Below are 12,337 nucleotides of genomic sequence, written 5' to 3' on the forward strand. Positions count from 1 at the left end.
AACAGACACACTGTGAGAGATGCATTATGGCGACACAGGGCAGGGTCTGGACGCCTCACCACCACCCACCCACTTTAGGGCCGTGTTTCCTCACCCCAGATAAGTATCATCTGCGGAACTCATGCAAAAACAAAACAAAACAGATTCTCCTGCGCCGACCCAGACTTACCAACAAGTTCCAAGGGAGAGGCCTGGTAATCTGCATTGGAACAAGCCACCTGGCCAGTCTTATCATCAAGATGGTTGGGAAACACGGTAGCTTAACCGCTGGTTCTAGATGCAGAGGCTTTCTGCGAAAGCAAATGGTCCATGTCCCCTCCAAGTGGGGACGTGGCTAATAAGTGACAGCCTCTTTTCCACAAGGGAGAGGTGTCCCCAGCCTACCAGCGGATACCTTGTAAGGCATGCAAGCCAGACTTCAGCCTGGAGCCTGTTTCGGATTCTGTGTCTCCCTCTCTTTCTCTGACCCTCCCCCGTTCATGCTCTGTCTCTCTGTGTCTCAAAAATAAATAAACATTAAAAAATTTTTTTAATAATAAAATAAAATAAAATAAAGCCCCATTAAGTGATGTCTTTAAGTTCTGATATTTTTGAAAAGATGCTCACCGTCACTAATCATTCGGGAAATGCAAATCAAAACCACAATGAGATACCACCTCATGCCCATTAGGATGGCTACTAGCAAAAGCGTTTTAAAGACAAGAAGAAGTGTTGATGAGGATGTAGGGAAGTTGGAGCCCTTACGTGCTGTTGGTGGGAATGTCAAGTGATGCAGCCACTATGAAAAACCACATGGCAGCTCCTCAGAAAATTAGAGAACCAATCTCACTCCCAGGCATATGCCCAAAAGAAATGAAAACAAGATCTTGAACAGCTACCTGCACACCCATGGGCATAGCAGCACTATTCATAATAGCCAAAAGGTGCAAACAACCCAAGTGTCCATGAATAGATGAACGGGTACAGAAAATATGATATATACACACAGTGGAATATTATTCAGCCTTAAAAAGGAAGGAAATTCTGACGCAGGCTACAACATGGATGAACCTTGAGGATATTATGTTAAGTGCAACAAGCCAGTCACAAAAAGACAAATACCTCATGATTCCACTTACACGAGGTACCTGGAGTTGTGAGATTCAGAGAGACAGAACGTAGAATGGGGGTTGCCAGGGCCTGAGGGGAGGCAGGAAGGGGGAGTTATTGTTTAAGGGGTGCAGAGTTCCCGTCTGGGATGCTGAAAAAGTTCTGGAGATGGATGGTGGCGACTGTTACCCAACAGAGTGAACACACTTAAGGCCACAGAATTGTACACATAAAAATGGTTAAGATGATAATTTTGTTTTTAAGTAGGTTCCACGCCCAACGTGGGGCTTGAACTCACGGCCCTGGGATCAGGAGTCACATGCTCTACCGACTGAGCCAGCCAGGAGCCTCAGTTAAGACGATAAATTTTACGTTAAATGTACTTAACCACAATTTTTTTAATGACATTTATTTAAAAAAATAATAACCTGCTCTTTTATGGAGATGACTAGGGTCTCCTCCACGATAAGGTGGATTTTATTTGAACCACGTGCCGAAGTCAGGACTAATGCTAAGGCAAGCGTGGCATGCATGTGTCAGTTTTCAAAACAGCTCCTACCAAAGGCACTAGAGAATCCAGGAGACATTCCATCCTCTTCCCAAACACAGAAACAACCTGCAAGGGAAAAATTGTAAGTGAAGAAAGTCTCAGAAGGTCATATATCAATGCCAGGCACATGTTTATATGATTGTGTTTTGCTCACTCACCCCCGATGCTTTCATTCATTCGTTTACTCTTTCACTGTACAAACAATTGCCAGGCACCGGGGCAGGAGGTACCCAGAGCACGGTCTCTACCTTGGTGAGCTCATGGCCCAGCAGGTCCTTTTGGGGAGAAGTGGGCCAGGGAGGGGCACGAAGGAAGAGGACAAGTAAGGGAGAACCAGAGACAGGAGAGCCACGGAAGCTCTCACAGGCTGCAGTGGAACGTTGAAGGGAAACAGATGGAGAAAGTTCCCTGTGGAGCCTTGTCTGGGGACAAGGCTTCCAGGAGGCCCTAGGCTGTATCTGGTGCCCATCCCCCAGCACACAGGAGGGACCCAGCAAATGTCGTCTTATGACGTGTCAGAGCAGGGCTAATTTTTTTTTTAATTTTTTTAAGTGTTCATTTATTTTTGAGAGAGAGAGACAGAGAGACAGAGTGTGAGCCGGGGAGGCTCCTCAGAGAGAGAGGGAGACACGGAATCTGAAGAAGTCTCCAGGCTCTGAGCTGTCAGCACAGAGCCTGACACAGGGCTCAAACCCACGGACCGTGAGATCATGACCTGAACCAAAGTCGGATGCCCAACCGACTGAGCCACCCAGGCACCCCAGAGCAGGGCTAATTTTATGAGAAGCCCAAAAATGCCACCTGATCTGGGCCTGGGAATGAATTTAAAAAGCAGCCCAAGCTGCGCATGCCTCTTGGCCTGGGTGGAGGTCGGCGGGAGAGACAGAGGAGGCCCTGCCCACCCACCGTGGGGTGCTGGGAGGCCTCACTACCCATCCGAGACATTTCGGAGGGACAGCGCCTCTGCACAACTCTCTCTTCTCTAAGCCAGCGATGGATTGTTTTCATTTCATTCGGAATGAACAGCAAGACTAAACTGAGTCCAATTTCTGATCAGTGTCATTTCTCAGGCTTGCTCAGAGAAGACAAAATCCATTAAACTACCCGCCTGCTCCCCTATGAGAGGCACTGAGCTCCCCGTGGCAGCGAGATGGGAGCTCTTGAGGGTAAAGACTCATTTTATGTGGATCAGTGACTGGCTTATTGTAGGTGCTTAATAAATATTCAATCATAACAATCTTAATTACTGGATTACATCATGTCTGTCTTAGGGTGGGATATAAATAAATAATGTCATAATAATAATGAGGCTCTCACGGAGCGCTGCTCAGTTTGAGTTCCCACCACTTCGCAGGCGGTTTTAATAAATTTGGGTGGATTTCATATTTCATGAAGACATATCTGCTCACAGCAGGTAAATGCTTCTGAAGATAAGCCTTATTTAGTATTAATGCCAGTAGGACACGTCCTGGTTTATGTCCTAGTCAAGGTTTAATTCAACACAACATGGCTCCCGGTTCTGCAAGTATTCGACGGGGTCCAGCAGCAAAGAGGGTGGCGGAGTTGGGGGTTCGGGGCCCTGGTTTTAGGGGAGACATTGAGACAGGCTAGCTCTGCTGCAATCAGCCATCCCTCTCCAACACCGTCTAAACCATCCCCTGCTTAGAAAGCAATTGCAAACACCAAAATCTTCATCCTGACAGGTTAGGTAAAGGAGCGAAGTTACCGGACGGATGGTAGGAGGGCGTGTGCCTTATCTGAAGGGGCAGCCTCAGCCCCAGCACCTCCTCCCACGCATGAATGCTACCCAGTGGTGCCCAATCTTCCGTTAAAAAGAACCAGAAATGCTGCTCTTGCCACAAAAATCTGGTCTTTAAAAGCCACTAGCCGATCCAGATTCTGTTAGAACAAAACCCTCCCGCAGCCTTCTGGGCCACATCCGGCCATGGACCACTCTAGGTGAATCTGGGGCTTAGAGCTAAGAGCCAGGGATGTGCAAGCAAAGGTATATGCTGGTCACTCCACGAAGGTCAGGAAAGAGCCAGAAATCACCCACCTTAATTGTTGAGCACCTGAGGTCTGTACTATCTCTGTTATCTGCTCTATCAGTCATGTGACTTCCATAAATCCCTAAGACCCTCCTCCCTCTGCTGGAAAGTGAAGGGTCACAAGGTGGCAGAGCCTTCCTCAAAGGGCTGCACTAAGAACCAGCATCCCATAAAGTGATGGGGGAGCATTCTGCAGACCAGACAGCCCCACTGGTGCCAACAGAACGGTGACTAGTGGATGCCGGGAAGCTGTGAGAGAGTTCCCTGAGGTCTGGCCTCTGGAAGCCTCGGGAAACTTCTGGAAACTTGTCTTGGGGATTTGGGATCAAAATGTCCCAGTTAGGGAAGCTGGAGGGGAAACGGTAACCTGCAAAGCCAGTCATCTGAGAGTGCACAGATTGACCCTGTCTCCACCTTGCAAGTTGCTTGAGTCAGTCCCTGTCCCACTGTGGCTGTCCTCTTCCTTCTCTGTGCCCTAAAACTGGACAGGAGAATGCAAATGAACCTTCTCTGGTGGAGCTGAGGTGCCTGAATGAAGTCTTGGTGTCCTCTTTCCCCCCCAACAGGAAACTAGATTAAAAGTATATGAGCTGGGCAGCCCATCTGTGGTTGTGAGCACCCCCCACCTCCTTCCTGGGACCCTCTGCAGCAAAGGCAATGCCTTGGGGACTTTGGGATATGCAAGCGTCCAGGAAACAGTATCTGCCCCAGACACGGTCATCACATCACAGCACTGCCCGCAGGGGAGTGACCTCCCCAGCCCTTGGGAGAAAGTAGACAGCTACGGGCTTTCTAGAGAAACTCCTCCTGCACCGGGGTATTTTTAGCCCCACCATCCCATATAGCCATTCCAGGGGTGTTAACATCATGGGTGAAATTAGCCACTCACCTTTGCCAGGGGAAGGTGGCTCCAGCAAGGCTAGTGGGGTGGGGGAACTGAAGGTGCCCCACTAAAACTCTGGACTCAAGTTTCCTGCAAGTTGGTCCAACTATGATCTCTTGTCAAAAGTAGGAACAGGTTTTCTTCACCCTGCTGCAAATCATCTCAGTGAAAAATGCATTAGCGTGATTTTTAAAAAGAAAAAATCAACACACACACATATTCCACTTATGAAACAGCATCTGTTGGTTTTAGGTATCTTCTATACCTAATGCTTAGTGATACATTACTGGGGAACTTTTTTTACATAGCTACCTTTTTACAGGGTTTTTTTTTTTTCTTTCCTTGAACATACACATTTTTACTTGGTTACTTAACAATCTACCATAAATATTTTCTTCTATTTTAAGCCTTCAATTTTTAAGCATAGGCTGAGCCAACCAAACTCTAAAAGTGAACATTTAATTGTTTCTGATGTTTTGTACACCTGCCAACATTTGTAGAGATGTTGGCCTTCTTGAAGCTACTTTATATCAAATAACCCTAAGTGAGGTTACCAGACAGACTGGAGTCTACAGGATGGGCCAGGCAGACCCAGGTGCCACCTCCTGTGCCACGTGGCCCCAGGGACAGTCTCAGATCTCACCCTGGCTCCCACAGAGCCTCCTGACTGCCGATTTCTCTGACTTCCCTGCAGCGTCTCTCTCCTTCCCCGGAGCTCCCACCTCCCCCCCCCCGCCAGCTCACCCTGACCCTCTCTTTCCACTTTTTCTCTCCTCCCTGCCCCAGAGAATTTTCTGTGTTTTTTTTTAATCATGGGACTTTCCAAATGTATACAAAAGTTCAAAAGATAGTATAGCAAATGCCCAATGCCAAAAATCATGTTTCACGTACTCCGACCCATGACCCCATATACTGCATTACTTAGAAGTAAGTCCCAGATACCATCTCATTTCATTCATAAATATTAGTGCAGGTCTTGCTAAATAATAAAGCTTCATTCTTTAACATACCATGGTCATGCCTAAAACATTACTGCAATCCCTGAATACCGTCAAATACCCAGGCAACACTCAAAATTTTCAAGTTTTATGAATGTTTGTTGTATTTGTTGGAATCAGAATCCCAAATGAGTCTAAATGTGGCATTTAATTGGTGTGTCTTTTTAGTGTCCTTTAATCAAGTGATTCTACTTGCCTCGATTTCAATGGTTTAGGTGTAAAAGAAATTGGTCACTTGCCCTGTAGAGTTTTCTATACCCCAGATTTTTCTCTGTGCATCCTCACGGTGTCATTTAATGATTTTCTCTGTCGCTGGTATTCCTTTAATCTGGTAGTTAAATCCAGAGTTAGAGACTTGTTCAGATTTAGGCTTGGGTTTTTTTTTGGCAAGAATACTTTATGGGCAATATGTATTTTCTTTGGGGGCCCCATGGAGGATTGTCATCTTGACCTACTATTCTGCCAGGGGTTTGAAAATGATAATATTTAGTTCTACCCTTCCCTCCTTATTAGAGAAACTTTCCTTCATCCATCCTTTGGGTCCTTGAACTATTTTGTACAGCTCATACAGGAAAATCAGGTGAGGTACTCAACCCTGCTCCACTTTTCAAAAGAAGAAAGCCACCCCCTGCACCTGCCCAGGGGACCACGGAAGGTGGCTTGAGTTTTGTTTTTGTTTTGTTTTGTTTTGTTTTGTTTTGTTTTTTTCAGTATGATTATAGCTCCTGGGTTCAAGCAAATTCGGTATGTTTCAGCACATCGTGGTTTTCATTCTTACCGATAAACACACTGTGCCACTTTTCACTGGTGGGGACCAATTCAAGTTGGCGCTGTGTTCTTTTGATATCTTCCCAGGGGGTTTCTTAGCCTGCCTGCTTTTCGGTGTGACAAGGAGTTTCATACTCTTTCTCCTACGTTTTCTGCCTCAGCTCAGAGAATGCTTGTTCTTTTTAATGAGAAATCACGTTTAGAGACAAAAATCTTGGTGCCAAGGAGACTCATTGCTATTATGCTAGCTACTATGTTACTGCCTTTTTATTAGGAAATACTTTTCTTTTTTAAGACAAAGTTGATATACTTTCCATTTATATTGATTTCACATTTGATCTCTTTATAGTTTCTATATAGTTCTTGATAGTTACACGCTCTCTTCATATTGACATTCAAATATACAAGTACTGGGTCTTACTGGCCATTTTGATTTTATATTTGCATCTGTTTTCTCTAAAACAACTTGGCTTTCTAACGACATTAACATACTTACTAATTTGCTTTTTCCAGATCAATCTACTTATATTTTTGAGACCAGTTTAAGATTTTACTTTACAGTCAATTTGGTGTTAGTCTGTATCCTGATTATGGATGCTAAGTCAAATCAGTGCATTTTAAAGTCACTTGAAATAATTCCCCTCTGTGAAATCTTGCCCACCTACACATTAAGTTCATTTGTTTCACTTTGCTCTAATTTTTAGGGACTGCCTTTTTTTTTTAAGTGTTTGGACTGATCTAGCCTTATAATCTGTCAGGCACTTACATGGCCACGCATTAAATCTACCAAACAAGGTTAGACTCAGAGAAGCCCAGCTCCTCCTCCCATTCCCAACCACCTGTGCCTTCCCTTCCCTGCAAGTAAATTTTCTGGGTTCTTATTTCTCCTATTGCTTTCCTTTAATATAAGCAAACACATATAAATACCCACACATTTGTGGGTATGTAGGCGGCAGTGAGGGGCAGGGTCACAGCCAAGAGACAAGCAGCCCAGCACCGCCCACTAGAGGTACAGTGTGAGCCACATGTGTCCTTTGAAATTTGCTAGTAGCCACATTAAAAGAGTGAAAAGAAACATGTGAAAACAATCTTAATAATAATATTTTATTAAAGCCACAACATGCAAAGTATCATCATATCAGCCCAAGATTCAATACACCGTTCAACACAGAGCATTAGAAAGGAGATCTTTTACACTTTTTTTTATTTTCTTTGGCATTGCTTTGGAAATCCAGGGTGCATTTACACACTTAAGGCATGTCTCAGTTCGGACTAGCCAGGTTTCAAGTGCTCATTAGCCACCTGGGCTTGGTGGTAGCTGAAGCGGACAGAGTGGCTCAGGGGTCGGCATGTGGGACCTGTGAGCCAATCTGTCCTGCCCGTGGTTTTGTGTAGTCTCATACGCTAAAAATGACTTTTGCCTATTTAAATGAAACAATCAAAACAAGAATATTTTATGATACGTGAAAAGGATATACAGTTCAAATTTGTGTGTCCATAAATAAAGTTTTATTGGAACACAGCCACACCCATTTGTCTACAGATCATTTCTGACCACTTTCCATGGCCCAGCTCAGCGGTTGTGACAAAAACCATGTGGCCTCTGCAGAGCTGAAAACATTTACTTTAGCCTTTTACAAAAAAAGTTTGTGGACCCATGTGTTAGACAGGAGAGCACACCTCCCCCAACTCCTCCTGATTCTAGACTGCCAGATCCTTCCGTGTGGAGAGGTGACTTACATAGACTCCAGAAGCACTGGCGGCCGACCTCTCAGCTAGGCCACCATGATTTTGTTGGTGTTTGGTAGCATTTTCATAAACTGGATTTACTTCATTTCACAGCAGGTTCTATTTCTTACATTGAAATCTTTCACTAGAAACTCTTAAGCAAAGAATTCCGAGGGGAAGGCCTTAAGGAGAGCCCCTCCAACCCAGGTGGCTCTCAGGTGACTGTGATACCACCATCCTGGCACTGGGCTGGTTAGGCCAGGAGAGCAACGGATGGGGTGGAGTGGGGGGGAGAAGGGTGGGGTGTACCCGAAAACTTAGCCAGTGGACTGTTTTCCAGCTGTGGGCCGTAAACAGGGTCCCCCCAAACACGCGCCTCGATAAATCTAACCCCTCTGAGCTAGGCACCAGACATGCATTATCAAGTAACAACCCTTCACAAAGGAGCCAAGCCAGAGTTCCCGGTAAGAAAATCCATTCGAAAGGAGGGGTCTGAGTGCTCAGGCCCCTCAGCAGGTGAGCAGCTCAGTGGGGCCTGAGCTCCAGAAGTATGCTCCTTACAGTGACAACCCATCCTGCCATCAGCCCTGAGGATATACTTTCACTGTGCCAACACTGAGGCACAGAATCCCCTCGGTTCCCATAACAAATCAGTAGCTAAGGAGGTGCCCTGGCCAGACTTTGCTCTCTCACCAGAAAGAAGCAAGGAAAACAGGTGGATGGAAGGAAGCCATGTTCCCCGGACTTGGGCTGGGAGAGTGCTTGTGTTGGGGGTTGGGGGGGAGGGGGGCGGGTGCAACAGAGATATACAGACTGGACAGGCGGACAGACAAACCTTCATCTGCAACCTCAGTGCCAATGTTAGCTGAACAACATCCAGGATCGCTGCAAGCCTCAGTTTGCCCATCTGTAAAGAGCGAGTATGAACAGACATCACACTAGGAGAGCGTGAGGATTTAGTGAAAGAACGCACAGGCAGTGCCTGGCACATTATGCGTGCTCAGGAAATACTGGTTTCCTCATCGTGTCTTTGCTTAGCTCCCTGGCAGGTAGCAGTCCGTGGGGATCGAACAAAATGGTGCCGGGCCCGGCGATAAAGAGTATACAGTGTATAGGTTCATTTGGGTGAAGACTCAAAACAGTGCAGGGCACCGAGTAAAGGCTTTATAAGTCTTATCTAACATTATTATCTTGTTGTTATCATTAAGCCCAGGAAATGCTCCACCCTTCTGAAGAAGTTTATTCGAACAACTCCTAAAGAAGGCTGAGAAGAGGCACCTGGGTGGGTCCGTCGGTTCAGCATCCGACTTCGGCTCAGGTCATGATCTCGCGGTTCGTGAGTTCAAGCCCCGTGTCGGGTTCTGTGCTGACAGCTCAGAGCCTGGAGCCTGCTTGGGATTCTGTGTCTCCCTCTCTCTCTCTCTCTCTCTGCCCTTCCCCTGCTCACTCTCTGTCTCTCTCTGTCTCAAAAATAAATAAACGTTAAAAAATAAAAAAAAAAAGAAGAAGAAGCCTGAGCACTAGTGAAGAAAACCTCCTGACAAGCGGTCCAGTATAACCACAATGGTGGAAGAAATGAGGGAGTTGCCTCATGCCATTTGCAGGGATGTGACTTCAAACGCCCAGAACCAGAAATTCTGCACTGTCCTCATTAGCAGTTTTTGAACATTTCTGAATAACACAGAGGCAGACCAGAGTCATTTTGCTGCAGGGTTAGGTCAGTAAGCATCGCGTGCGTCCAGGCAAGAGCAAGGCCATTTTCATCCATGCAGTCAGGCAGCTGGGCACCTCCCACAATGTCCCAGAGGTTCTGCTGAGAGTGGGGGCCAACGACGTCACCGCAAGGATGGGATGCCGTAGCACGCCGCCTGAGGACAGCTTTATTTATGCTCTTGCAGAATGTACATGCAGGCCTTGTTTTTCTGGCTGATTAGGGAGCCAGCTCACATAGCGTCCGAGGTTCTACATTTAGAATTGTGTCTTCATTCACATTCTTTCCACGCAGCTCACGGCTCCTGGACTGGAAGAGAGTGGTTACTTTTGCCTGGGCCCGTCCCCTGGGAAGATGCCAGCTCACCTCGAGCTCCTGGTCCAGAGTTTGGGCCGAGTTCTCTGGCTGTGCTCTGGGCTGGGGTGGTCCACGCCGGTGTGCCCACCATGACCCGAACCAGATGTGGAATCCATGGCCCAGGGCAGGTAGGGCCCATTCTGGGAGAAATGGGATTCTACAGCGGTCAGCTGTGGTCAGGCTAGCCGGATGGGGCCCCCAGCCAAGCTCTGAGGGTTTCTGCTCCCAGCCCAGGCTCTTGCCAGGTCAACTGTGTTTTATTGTTCTCTCCTGACCCCTCCTGCTGACGCTAACAAAGCTGCCAGCCACTGTCCTGCCCCCTGAAAGTTCCCTGGGTCACCCTCATGTCTTTCTTTTCTCAGGCAGCCACTTGAAGCAAACACCGCCAGGTCCTGCCACACTGCAAACCTCACCGCTTCTAAGACTCCAAACCAGACATGCGGTCATGCTGTCCACCTGGGAAGAATTAAAAAAAAGTAAGCTGGGGAAGAAACATGCTGAGAAGCGGGAGGAAAGCGGGTTAGGAAGACCAGGGCCCTGCTTTGCCTCCTGTTACTCACACCCCAAAGCAAACTCCCCCATAAAACGAGATTTCGTGATGCAGGCTTCCCTAAAATCTGGAACAAAACGATCTGGGTCATACACACATAGCGTGCGAACTGGCTGTGAATCGTGCTTGCATGTGTAATAGGGGAAAAAAAGGAACTAGAACGTCAAACCCATGATTTTACAGGTATGGTTATTCACCACAAAGCTCTGGTTTGTTTGTTTGTTTTTTTAAAGTCGATTTGAATTCTCTTTACAAAAATATAACAAGTAAGTGATGGTACGGGTGGTTGAAGGCATGACAAAATCGTCCCAAAAAATGATTAACATTTGAGAAGCTTTGCCGTATACAAGCGTATACATGTACACAAATTGATTTGATCTTCAACCCAACAGAACATAGGCAGTCTGTCCATCTTAAAGATGAATAAACTGAGGCACAGAGAGGTTAAGGGATTTGGTTGGTGTCAAATAGCTGGGAAATACAAGGGGCCAGGGCTCTGAGTCTCTTGTGTTGTGCTATGCTGTGTTGTTTCGTTTGCTTTGCTTTGGTTTTAATGCTGGCTCACATTTCAAGTTGATTCTTTTCATTGGCCAGGTTGGCTAGTGTTGGTTTTGGCAAGCAGGGGAGGCGGGTGGGGCGGGTAAAATCAAGGGGCTCGCTTTGAGTCTCCCTTAAGCCATCTCTGAATACTGATCAGTGAGCAGGTGTCCCTGCGGTCGGGTCCTAAGTCCCCAGGGCAAAAAGCAAGTAAGTTTTAAGGCTCTGGGGAGGAAAGGGGGCTGGATAACCCTGCTGTTAGTGGTCAGACCCCTCCACCTGCAGGGCAACCAAGTCTTTCGGACTTGGTTCCAACTGACGTTCACAGACCCAGGTCCCTGTGACCCTGGCCACCAGCAGATTCAAGGCTGGAGGTGGTGCCAGGCCCTGAGTTAGGGCTGGGACAGAGGTTGCTGGCTGTGAGGAGCCCACAGGGGCGGGGTGGACGGGAGGCAGTCCACAAATAGATACAGAGATACAGTGTGGTGCAGACTTTCGGGGGCTTTGAGCACCTCATATAGCGGGGCACCTGGTGGGGACCAGCCCCTGGGGTTTCCCCGTCCACAGGCAGGGGAGCACAAAAAAACGCTCTTGAAAAGAAAGACAAGAGCTCTTGCTTTAAATCCTAACAGTGAGCAGACTGTCACAGGGCCAACTTGGGGAGGGTAAGGGAAGGGGAGGGCTCCCAGGTGTTGGAACGGCATGAACAAAGGCAAAGGGGTTGGAAGACGTCTGGGGTCTGCAGGCAGTTTGGAGAGCAGGGAACCCCAGGCCAAGACTGAAAGTGGCCATTGGGCCAGCCCCTCCCAGAGACGGAGAAGGGGAGCTCTCAGCTGCAGAACGAGACCCATCCACCAGCACTTGGACCCTACACGCCACGAGGCCTGGCCCGGCCAGGCTCACCAAGTGGGCACTTACCTTGCCTCTTCCCTGATTATTTCCCATCCTTCTGAAACTCTCACCCTGAAATCCCAGCCTGGCCGTCCCCCAGCCTGCAGCTGGGCGTGTTATTTTGCTCCAAAAGCACAGCAGAGCGCGGCTCCTTACTCGAGGAATGCAGGCTGCGGTCCTCCGAGGCGATGATGAAACAGGCTATTTCTGCCCCCGGGACATCAGCA

At 47.5% G+C, this 12,337-nt stretch overlaps 1 long non-coding RNA gene and 1 other non-coding gene across 2 annotated transcripts; one reads left to right on the top strand and one right to left on the bottom strand.

The window, feature by feature from the left end:
* Window positions 1-1,362: 1,362 nt before the first annotated feature.
* On the bottom strand, window positions 1,363-1,435 carry TRNAR-CCU. The gene has a single exon. It is a non-coding gene; the product is annotated as a tRNA-Arg (tRNA).
* Window positions 1,436-10,034: 8,599 nt separating this feature from the next.
* On the top strand, window positions 10,035-10,595 carry LOC122492968. Its single transcript, XR_006299795.1, has 2 exons — window positions 10,035-10,260; window positions 10,495-10,595. It is a non-coding gene; the product is annotated as an uncharacterized LOC122492968 (long non-coding RNA).
* Window positions 10,596-12,337: the final 1,742 nt, after the last annotated feature.

Source organism: Prionailurus bengalensis, chromosome D2 (assembly GCF_016509475.1).
Source record: "Prionailurus bengalensis isolate Pbe53 chromosome D2, Fcat_Pben_1.1_paternal_pri, whole genome shotgun sequence".
Lineage (NCBI taxonomy): Eukaryota > Metazoa > Chordata > Mammalia > Carnivora > Felidae > Prionailurus > Prionailurus bengalensis.